General features: G+C 35.8%; 1 protein-coding gene and 1 long non-coding RNA gene across 30 annotated transcripts in view; one reads left to right on the forward strand and one right to left on the reverse strand.

Annotated features, from left to right (window-relative positions):
- The window catches only part of cep192 (centrosomal protein 192), a 164265-nt gene that overhangs the window by 31696 nt on the left and 120447 nt on the right, over nucleotides 1-12122 (reverse strand). The window lies entirely within an intron of this gene.
- LOC147840170 (uncharacterized) overlaps nucleotides 1-12122 on the forward strand; it is a 100809-nt gene that overhangs the window by 31302 nt on the left and 57385 nt on the right. The window lies entirely within an intron of this gene.

Here is a 12122-nt window from a genome sequence, read left to right on the forward strand (position 1 = left end):
ATAGCGCCACCTATGGTCCGATTTGGTTGATCTTTGGTGAGAACGTAGTGTACCGGAGTACTACCATCTGGCCAAGTTTCAGCTCTCTCGGCCTTACGGTTTGGTCTGGGCAATAGTGACTTCGGCAGAATAATAATAATAATAATAATAATAATAATAATAATAATAATAATAAAAATCTTAACAAAAACAATAGGGTTTCAGCGCTTCGCGCTTGACCCCCTAATAATAATAAAAATTTTAACAAAAACAATAGGGTTTCAGCGCTTCGCGCTTGACCCCCTAAATATAGCCGCAAGCGGCGATTAACGGGGTTCGAGCATTTGGCAACCTAACTGCCATTTAGGCAATTTAGATGTAGGACAACCCAACATTTAAGGCTGACCCTAAAGAAATCCATGATGGAATGTAATAAATGGAAAAAATATAAAGCCTACATAAATGAAGTGGTAACCTGGTACTAAATCAGCTTTTAAATGCAATAACAGAGTTTATACCATGTCAAGATGTGATTCAGAATGATCTTTAATGGAAATTTAGTGACTTTAAACCAACATTATGAGGTGTTGAGCTGTCATCTAGTGGTTTATATTAGTAATGCATGTTTAGATCCTTTGTGGAAGCATATGAACACACTGTGCTCTTTAGATAAATATATCAAGCTCATTTATGCACAAAAGTTCAATTGTTTTTCATAATTACTGATTTAGACAGTGCAGACATTTGTACAACATTGATTTTGTTCAATTTGAGCAAAAAAGCAGGGACGAGTTCCTAAAAGTATTGTTTGAAATAATGGTGAATAATAAATGGATGGTTTGAGTTACAGCAGTGGATTTCATGCCAAAGTGATCAGAATGTGTAGGCCTATCATATATTATGTCAGATCAAGTATATTTATGAAAAGCTGTCTACAATAAAAACATATTATACAAATTATGGTCAAATAGCAATGGAAATCAGTGTTTTTGAAACCTTTTCTACTGTTACAGCGCCACCTATTGACCTATCTTCACAAAATTGTGTATGCTTGTTAAGAATCACATTTCAGATGTGCATACCAGATTTCACGAAGTTTTGAGTTTTCCTTATGCATTTACATGCATTTAGGTCAATATAAGACACACCCCTTTTGTAAATGAGCCATTTATAGCTACCAAAAGAGGAAAGTTCAACTCATTTCAATAACTATTGATCTGCTCAGTTCAGAGATTCATACAACACTGGTTTCGTGGTGATTGAGCGAAAAACCAGGGACTAGTTCGCAAAAGTAGGTTTTTCATATATTAATTAATATTTAATAAACAGATTAAGTGACATCATTGGTTTTAGTGTCAAACTGTTTAGTATGAGCAGGCCTATCATATGATATGTATTTTGTGTGGCTGTGCAAAACTTTGTGAAATAACCAATCAATTACAACCTCAAAAAACCCAAAATCGCCCCCTAGTGGCGGATTTCTTTCAAAATTCTTACAGACCTCTAGGACCATGAGTCGAACATGCCCACCGAGTTTCGTTCCGATCACTCATCGTTAACCTAGTTTAATAGTTGTTTAATCTTAATTGGCTAATGGCGGCCATGTTTTTTGAGATATGCCAATGTCCTTATAGTATGTCATGACACGTTAGACAAAGACACTGCATGCCAAATTTCAAGCTGATTGGACAAATGGTTGTGAGCTTAGAGTAATTTTTATGTTTTATAGGCTTTATAGCGCCACCATGAGGCCAAAGTTTGCGGGTTTTGCACTGTGACCTCAAATTGACCTTATACATGTGTGTACCAAGTTTGATGAAGATATCTCAATCAGTTCAAAAGTTACAGCTACAATTAGCTTTTAGCTTACATTAGCATGTTACTTTTTTGCGTACGGTTTCGCGTGAAATCAACATTTCAACTTTCTTTCAATAACTTTTGCTATTCAGTGTCCAAAGAACATTTCTACACTGGTTTGGTTCAGATTGGGTGAAAACCCTAGGACTAGTTCGCAAAAGTAGGTTTCGGACAAATCGCGATGTAGCGGAAAAACGGTGCGTCGTAGAGAAAATCTGAGTGACTCCACTTTTGTTCGGGCTGACCCAAGGATTCGAAAAGTGTAAAGTTTTTGAGCCTACGACTAACGGTTTAGAAATGGCTGCCAAATTACTAAATTTTTTTTGTTTTTAGCGCTGTAGCGCCACCTATGGCCCGATTTTGACGAGCCTTTGGATCTGAGTAGCGGTGAGGAGTACTACCATCTGACCAAGTTTGAAGCCAATAGGCCTTACGGTTTGGCCTGGGCAATAGTGATTATGGCAGAAGTAAAATAATAATAATAATAATAATAATAATAAAAATTCTTACAAAAACAATAGGGTTTCAGCGCTTCGCGCTCGAACCCCTAAATATAGCTGCAAGCAGCAATTAACGGGGGTCAAGCAGTTTAGCAGGGTAAGGTCATATAGCAGTTAGGACGCCTGTAAGTAGTTTATTCGACAATGAAATATACGATTAGAGTGTTAGAGTTTATAGATTGAGCTAACAAATATTTGATAAAACATTCCAGAAAAGCAATTTCAGTTTTTACATATTGACAAATTTTTTATGAACATTTCGAGTGACCGCTTTTATGTCAAAGTGACCAGTATAAGCAGCCCTATGATATAATGTGTAGATCGAGTCATGGCACCTTAGACAAAGACACATCATTTCAAATTTCAAGTTAATCTGATTAATGTTTACTAAGATTCGGTGATTTTACAATGTATAGCGCCACCATGTGGCCAATGTCTACGAGTTTTATGCTATGACCTTAGACTGACCTCTTACATATGTGTAACAAGTTTGGTGAAGATATTTTAATTCCTTCATGAGTTATGGCTATTTTAGCTCTTCTTAATAAAAATGACAAAAGAGCAGTGAATAAGCTATTAGTGATCTCCTACTGCCATCTAGTGGCCACGGTGTAATTTATTTATGTGATTACAGCCATTTAGGTGTGCATAAACATATCCCTTCTATAATTGAGCATATTTTAACTATATAAAAAGAAAATTTTGTATTTTATTAAAATAATTAAAAATCTACAATGTAAAATGTGTGACAAACTTTGACTAAATTTGATCTTAAATGCATTAACTGTGTTCATGCCATGTCAGTTTGGGATTCAGAATGCATTACACAACATTACATTACATTCTTTGCTACAGAGCAGTAAAATAAACAATAAGTGTTCTGTTACTGCCATCTAGAAGCCACAGTTGTGATTTTCTTTACATGTTTTAAAACAAGGTGTTTAATTATAGAGGCAGTTTTACCTATTAGAATTATTATGAAGAGGTTAACTGGGACCAAATTAGATGTTTAATACATAACAGTGTTTACATCAGGTCAAAATGTGATTCAGAATTATCCTAAATGCAATTTCCCTGACTTTAAACTTAAAAAATGTAAAACAACAAAGGTATGCAAATGTTTTGAACAATAAATAAGTGGTCTTGTTGTGACATCTAGTGGTTAGAAATGGTAGGTGACAGATAAAAGTCTGTGTTATAGTGGCTAAAATGATAGAATATTGAAAATATGTGTTTTTAAGACCTTTAAACATCCAAGATGGACAAAAAAAAAAACAAACTTGTAAATCATTTCAGTGAGAAGTGTGTAAATGAAGCACATTTACTGCATTTTTAAGCCATTTTAGCATGTTTTTAGAACCATTTCCACTATTATAGCGCCACCTATTGCCCAATCTCCACAAAATTTTGCATGTTTATTCACATTGATATGCCACATCTGCTCACCAATTTCTGTGATACTTTCGGTTTTCCTTATTGGTTTACAGGCATGTAGGTTCGTGTAGACACGCCCCTTTTGTAAATGAGCCAGTTACAGCTATCTAAAATGGAAAGTTCAACTTTTTTTTGATAATTATTGATCGACTCAGTCCAGAGGATCATACAACACTGGTTTCATTGCGATTGAGTGAAAAACCAGGGACTAGTTCGCAAAAGTAGGTTTTGTTTATATTGATGGTTTTTTAATGAACAGTTTGAGTAACAGCAGTGGTTTTAGTGTCAAACTGTTCAGTATGAGCAGACCTATCATATGATATGTAGATTAAGTGTTTTTTGTGAAATAGTATGTAAATGAAGCACATTTACTTTATTTTTAAGCGATTTAGCATTATTTAAAGACTATTTTTGCTATTATAGCGCCACCTACGGTTTGATCTTCACAAAATTTTGCAAGTTTTATCTCGTTGATATGCAACATGTGCTCACCAATTTCTGTGATGTTTTGGGCTTTCCTTATTGGTTTACAGGCATGTAGGTTCGTGTGGACAAGCCCCTTTTGTAAATTAGCCTGTTACAGCTAGCCAAAGTGAAAAGTTCAACTTTTTTTTGATAATTATTGATCTACACAGTCCAGAGATTCCAACAACACTGGTTTCGTCGCGATTGAGTGAAAAACCAGGGACTAGTTCGCGAAAGTAGGTTTTTCCTATATTGATGAATATTTAACGAACGGTGTAAGTGACAGCAGTGGTTTGAGTGTCAAACTGTTCGGTATGAGCAGGCCTATCATATGATATGTATTTTGTGTGGTTGCGCAAAAGGTTGTGTGATACACAACCCATTACACACTAAAAATACGTAAAATCGCCCCCTAGTGGCCGATTTCTTTCAAAATTCTTACAGACCTCTAGGACCGTGAGTCGAACATGCCCAGCGAGTTTCGTTTCGATCACTTATCGTTAACCTTGTTAAATGGCTGCTCAATTTTAATTGGCCAATGGCGGCCATGTTTATTGAGATATGCCAATGTCCTTATAGTATGTTATGACAACTTGGTCAAAGACACTGCATGCCAAATTTCAAGCTGATCGGACTAGTGGCTGTAAGGTTAGAGTAATTTTTATGTTTTTTTAGCTTTATAGCGCCACCATGTGGCCAAAGTCTACGGGTTTTGCAGTGTCACCTCAAATTGAGCTTATGCATGTGTGTATCAAGTTTGGTGATGATATCTCATTTCGTTCAAAAGTTATAGCTCCAATTAGCATTTAGCTTCAATTAGCATTGAACATTGTTGTGTACTGTTTCGAGTGAGAATAAAAATGTCAACTTTTTTTTGATAATTATTGATATTCAGTGTCCAGAGAACATTTGAGAGCTGGTTTGGTTTAGATTGAGTGTAAAACCTAAGACTAGTTCGCAAAAGTAGGTTTCGGACAAATCGCGATGTAGCGGGAAAACGGTGCGTCGTAGAGCAAAAATTCCTGGTATACACTTTTGTTCAGGTTAACCCAAGGATTCAAAAAATGTAAAGTTTTTGAGTCTACGACAAACGGTGAACGTATAGCGGCCAAAAATGTCCAAAAAGTGTTTTTTTGGCGCCATAGCGCCACCTATGGTCTGATTTGGCTGATCTTTGGCCAGAACGTAGTGTACCGGGGTACTACCATCTGGCCAAGTTTCAGCTCTCTCGGCCTTACGGTTTGGTCTGGGCAATAGTGACTTCGGCAGAATAATAATAATAATAAATATAGCTGCAAGCAGCAATTAACGGGGGTCAAGCAGTTTAGCAGGGTAAGGTCATATAGCGGTTAGGACGCCTGTAAGTAGTTTATTCGACAACGAAATATACGATTAGAGTGTTAAAGTTTATAGATACAGAGTAAAAGGTGTGACAAGCTTTGACAAAATTTAATCTTAAATGCATTAATTAGGTTCAGTTCATGTCAGTTTGGGATTCAGAATGCATTACATTACTTGCTATAGAGCAGTAAAATCAACAATAAGTGGTCTGTTACTTCCATCTAGTTGCCACAGTTGTGATTTTCTTTACACGTTTTAAAACAAGGTGTTTAATTATAGAACCAGTTTTGCCTATTAGAATTATTACACAGAGGTTAACTGTGACCAAATTAGATGTTTAATGCATAGCAGTGTTTACATCAGGTTAAAATGTGATTCAGAATGATCCTAAATGAAATTTCCCTGATTTTAAACTCAAAAAAATGTTAAAAACAAAGGTATGCAAATATTATGAACAATAAATAAGTGGTCTTGTTGTGACATCTAGTGGTTAGAAATGGTAGGTGACAGTTAAAAGTCTGTGTTATAGTGGCTAAAATGATACAATATTGAAAATATGTGTTTTTAAGACATTTAAACATCCAAGATGGACAAAAAAATAACTTATAAATCATTTCAGTGGTAAGTCTGTAAATGAAGCACATTTACTTCATTTTTAAGCCATTTTAGCATGTTTTTAGAACCATTTCCACTATTATAGCGCCACCTATTGCCCAATCTCCACAAGATTTTGCATGTTTATTCACATTGATATGCCACATCTGCTCACCAATTTCTGTGATGTTTTGAGTTTTCCTTATTGGTTTACAGGCATTTAGGTTCGTGTAGACACGCCCCTTTTGTTAATGAGCCTGTTACAGCTATCTAAAATGGAAAGTTAAACTTTTTTTTTGATAATTATTGATCTACTCAGTCCAGAGGATCATACAACACTGGTTTCAATGCGATTGAGTTAAAAACCAAGGACTAGTTCGCAAAAGTAGGTTTTGTTTATATTGATGGTTTTTTAATGAACAGTTTGAGTAACAGCAGTGGTTTTAGTCTCAAACTGTTCAGTATGAGCAGACCTATCATATGATATGTAGATTAAGTGTATTTGTGAAATAGTGTGTAAATGAAGCACATTTACTTTATTTTTAAGCCAATTGTTTTTAAGACTAATTTTGCTATTATAGCGCCACCTATGCTTTGATCTTCACAAAATTTTGCAAGTTTCATCTCGTTGATATGCCACATGTGGTCACCAATTTCTGTGATGTTTTGGGCTTTCCTTATTGGTTTACAGGCATGTAGGTTCGTGTGGACACGCCCCTTTTGTAAATTAGCCTGTTACAGCTAGCCAAAGTGAAAAGTTCAACTTTTTTTTGATAATTATTGATCTACACAGTCCAGAGATTCCAACAACACTGGTTTCGTCGCGATTTAACTAAAAACCAGGGACTAGTTCGCAAAAGTAGGTTTTTCCTATATTGATGAATATTTAACAAACGGTGTGAGTGAGAGCAGTGGTTTGAGTGTCAAACTGTTTGGTATGAGCAGGCCTATCATATGATATGTATTTTGTGTGGTTGCGCAAAAGGTTGTGTGATACACAACCCATTACACACTAAAAATACGTAAAATCGCCCCCTAGCGGCCGATTTCTTTCAAAATTCTTACAGACCTATAGGACCATGAGTCGAACATGCCCAGCGAGTTTCGTTTCAATCACTCATCGTTAACCTTGTTAAATGGCTGCTCAATTTTAATTGGCCAATGGCGGCCATGTTTTTTGAGATATCCCAATGTCCTTATAGTATGTTATGACAACTTGGTCAAAGACACTGCATGCCAAATTTCAAGCTGATTGGACTAACGGCTGTAAGGTTAGAGTCATTTTTATGTTTTTTTAGCTTTATAGCGCCACCATGTGGCCAAAGTCTGCGGGTTTTGCAGTGTCACCTCAAATTGAGCTTATGCATGTGTGTATCAAGTTTGGTGATGATATCTCATTTCGTTCAAAAGTTATAGCTCAAATTAGCATTTAGCTTCAATTAGCGTCAAACATTGTTGTGTACTGTTTCGAGTGAGAATAAAAATGTCAACTTTTTTTTGATAATTATTGATATTCAGTGTCCAGAGAACATTTGAGAGCTGGTTTGGTTTAGATTGAGTGAAAAACCTAGGACTAGTTCGCAAAAGTAGGTTTCGGACAAATGGCGATGTAGCGGGAAAACGGTGCGTCGTAGAGCAAAAAGTTCAGCTGTGCACTTTTGTTGGGGCTAACCCAAGGATTGAAAAAATGTAAAGTTTTTGAGTCTACGACAAACGGTGAACGTATAGCAGGCAAAAATGTCCAAAAAGTGGGTTTTTGGCGCCATAGCGCCACCTATGGTCCGATTTGGCTGATCTTTTGTGAGAATGTAGTGTACCGGGGTACTACCATCTGGCCAAGTTTCAGCTCTCTCGGCCTTACGGTTTGGTCTGGGCAATAGTGACTTCGGCAGAATAATAATAATAATAATAATAATAATAATAAAAATTTTAACAAAAACAATAGGGTTTCAGCGCTTCGCGCTTGACCCCCTAATAATAATAATAATAATAATAATAATAATAATAATAATAATAATAAAAATCTTAACAAAAACAATAGGGTTTCAGCGCTTCGCGCTTGACCCCCTAAATATAGCTGCGAGCAGCAATTAACGGGGGTCAAGCAGTTTAGCAGGGTGAGGTCATATAGCAGTTAGGACGCCTGTAAGTAGTTTATTCGACAACGAAATATACGATTAGAGTGTTAAAGTTTATAGATTGAGCTAACAAATGTTTGATTAAACACTCCAGAGAAGCAACTTCGATTTTTACATATTGAAAAATTTTTAATGAACATTTCGAGTGACCGCTTTTATGTCAAAGTGACCAGTATAAGCAGCCCTATGATATAATGTGTAGATCGAGTCATGGCACCTTAGACAAAGACACGACATGTCAAATTTTAAGTTAATCAGATAAATGGTTACTCAGATACAGTGATTTTACAATGTATAGCGCCATCATGTGGCCATTGTCTACGAGTTTTATGCTATGACCTTAGACTGACCTCTTGCATATGTGTAACAAGTTTGGTGAAGATATTTTAATTCATTCATGAGTTATGGCTATTTTAGCTCTTCTTAATAAAAATGACAAAAGAGCAGTGAATAAGCTATTAGTGATCTCCTACTGCCATCTAGTGGCCACAGTGTAATTTATTTATGTGATTACAGCCATTTAGGTGTGCATAAACATATCCCTTCTATAATTGAGCATGTTCTAACTGTATAAAATGAAAAATTAGTATTTTGTTAAAATAATTAAAAATCTACAGAGTAAAAAGTGTGACAAGCTTTGACTAAATTTGATCTTAAATGCATTAACCGTGTTTATGCCATGTCAGTTTGGGATTCAGAATGCATTACATAACATTACATTACATTCTTTGCTATAGAGCAGTAAAATAAACATCAAGTGCTCTGTTACTGCCATGTAGAAGCCACAGTTGTGATTTTCTTTACATATGTTTTAAAACAAGGTGTTTAATCATAGAACCAGTTTTATCTATTAGAATTATTATGAAGAGGTTAACTGGGACCAAATTAGATGTTTAATGCATAACAGTGTTTACATCAGGTCAAAATGTGATTCAGAATGATCCTAAATGCAATTTCCCTGACTTTAAACTCAAAAAATGTAAAAGAACAAAGGTATGCAAATGTTTTGAACAATAAATAAGTGGTCTTGTTGTGACATCTAGTGGTTAGAAATGGTAGGTGACAGTTGAAAGTCTGTGTTATAGTGGCTAAAATGATAGAATATTGAAAATGTGTTTTTGAGACCTTTAAACATCCAAGATGGACGGAAAAAATAACTTGTAAATCATTTCAGTGATAAGTGTGTAAATGAAGCACATTTACTTCATTTTTAAGCCATTTTAGCATGTTTTTAGAACCATTTCCACTATTATAGCGCCACCTATTGCCCAATCTCCACAAGATTTTGCATGTTTAATCACATTGATATGCCACATCTGCTCACCAATTTCTGTGATGTTTTGGGTTTTCCTTATTGGTTTACAGGCATGTAGGTTCGTGTAGACACGCCCCTTTTGTAAATGAGCCAGTTACAGCTATCTAAAATGGACAGTTAAACTTTTTTTGATAATTATTGATCTACTCAGTCCAGAGGATCATACAACACTGGTTTCGTTGCGATTGAGTTAAAAACCAGGGACTAGTTCGCAAAAGTAGGTTTTGTTTATATTGATGGTTTTTTAATGAACAGTTTGAGTAACAGCAGTGGTTTTAGTCTCAAACTGTTCAGTATGAGCAGACCTATCATATGATATGTAGATTGAGTGTTTTTTGTGAAATAGTATGTAAATGAAGCACATTTACTTTATTTTTAAGCGATTTAGCATTATTTAAAGACTATTTTTGCTATTATAGCGCCACCTATGGTTTGATCTTCACAAAATTTTGCAAGTTTCATCTCGTTGATATGCCACATGTGTTCACCAATTTCTGTGATGTTTTGGGCTTTCCTTATTGGTTTACAGGCATGTAGGTTCGTGTGGACACGCCCCTTTTGTAAATTAGCGTGTTACAGCTAGCCAAAGTGAAAAGTTCAACTTTTTTTTGATAATTATTGATCTACACAGTCCAGAGATTCCAACAACACTGGTTTCGTCGCGATTGAGTGAAAAACCAGGGACTAGTTCGCAAAAGTAGGTTTTTCCTATATTGATGAATATTTAACAAACGGTGTGAGTGACAGCAGTGGTTTGAGTGTCAAACTGTTCGGTATGAGCAGGCCTATCATATGATATGTATTTTGTGTGGTTGCGCAAAAGGTTGTGTGATACACAACCCATTACACACTAAAAATACGTAAAATCGCCCCCTAGTGGCCGATTTCTTTCAAAATTCTTACAGACCTCTAGGACCGTGAGTTGAACATGCCCAGCGAGTTTCGTTTTGATCACTCATCGTTAACCTTGTTAAATGGCTGCTCAATTTTAATTGGCCAATGGCGGCCATGTTTTTTGAGATATGCCAATGTCCTTATAGTATGTTATGACAAATTGGTCAAAGACACTGCATGCCAAATTTCAAGCTGATTGGACTAGTGGTTGTAAGGTTAGAGTAATTTTTATGTTTTTTTAGCTTTATAGCGCCACCATGTGGCCAAAGTCTGCGGGTTTTGCAGTGTCACCTCAAATTGAGCTTATGCATGTGTGTATCAAGTTTGGTGATGATATCTCATTTCGTTCAAAAGTTATAGCTCCAATTAGCATTTAGCTTCAATTAGCATTGAACATTGTTGTGCACTGTTTCGCGTGAGAATAAAAATGTCAACTTTTTTTTGATAATTATTGATATTCAGTGTCCAGAGAACATTTGAGAGCTGGTTTGGTTTAGATTGAGTGAAAAACCTAGGACTAGTTCGCAAAAGTAGGTTTCGGACAAATCGCGATGTAGCGGGAAAACGGTGCGTCGTAGAGAAAAAAGTTCTGCTATACACTTTTGTTCAGGTTAACCCAAGGATTCAAAGAATGTAAAGTTTTTGAGTCTACGACAAACGGTGAACGAATAGCGGCCAAAAATGTCCAAAAAGTGTTTTTTTGGCGCCATAGCGCCACCTATGGTCTGATTTGGCTGATCTTTGGCCAGAACGTAGTGTACCGGGGTACTACGATCTGGCCAAGTTTCAGCTCTCTCGGCCTTACGGTTTGGTCTGGGCAATAGTGACTTCGGCAGAATAATAATAATAATAATAATAATAATAATAATAAAAATCTTAACAAAAACAATAGGGTTTCAGCGCTTCGCGCTTGACCCCCTAAATATAGCTGCAAGCAGCAATTAACGGGGGTCAAGCAGTTTAGCAGGGTAAGGTCATATAGCAGTTAGGATGCCTGTAAGTAGTTTATTCGACAACGAAATATACGATTAGAGTGTTAAAGTTTATAGATTGAGCTAACAAATGTTTGATTAAACATTCCAAAAAACTATTTCGGTTTTTTACATATTGGCAAATTTTTAATGAACATTTCGAGTGACCGCTTTTATGTCAAAGTGACCAGTATAAGCAGCCCTATGATATAATGTTTAGATCGAGTCATGGCACCTTAGACAAAGACATGACATGTCAAATTGTAAGTTAATCAGATAAATGGTTACTCAGATACAGTGATTTTACAATGTATAGCGCCATTATGTGGCCATTGTCTACGAGTTTTATGCTATGACCTTAGACTGACCTCTTGCATATGTGTAACAAGTTTGGTGAAGATATTTTAATTCCTTCATGAGTTATGGCTATTTTAGCTCTTCTTAATAAAAATGACAAAAGAGCAGTGAATAAGCTATTAGTGATCTCCTACTGCCATCTAGTGGCCACGGTGTAATTTATTTATGTGATTACAGCCATTTAGGTGTGCATAAACATATCCCTTCTATAATTGAGCATGTTCTAACTGTATAAAATGAAAAATTTGTATTTTATTAAAATAATTAAAAGTCTACA

The sequence above is a fragment of the Danio rerio genome, chromosome 16 (genome assembly GCF_052040795.2).
Source record: "Danio rerio strain M-AB ecotype USA chromosome 16, GRCz13ab, whole genome shotgun sequence".
Lineage (NCBI taxonomy): Eukaryota > Metazoa > Chordata > Actinopteri > Cypriniformes > Danionidae > Danio > Danio rerio.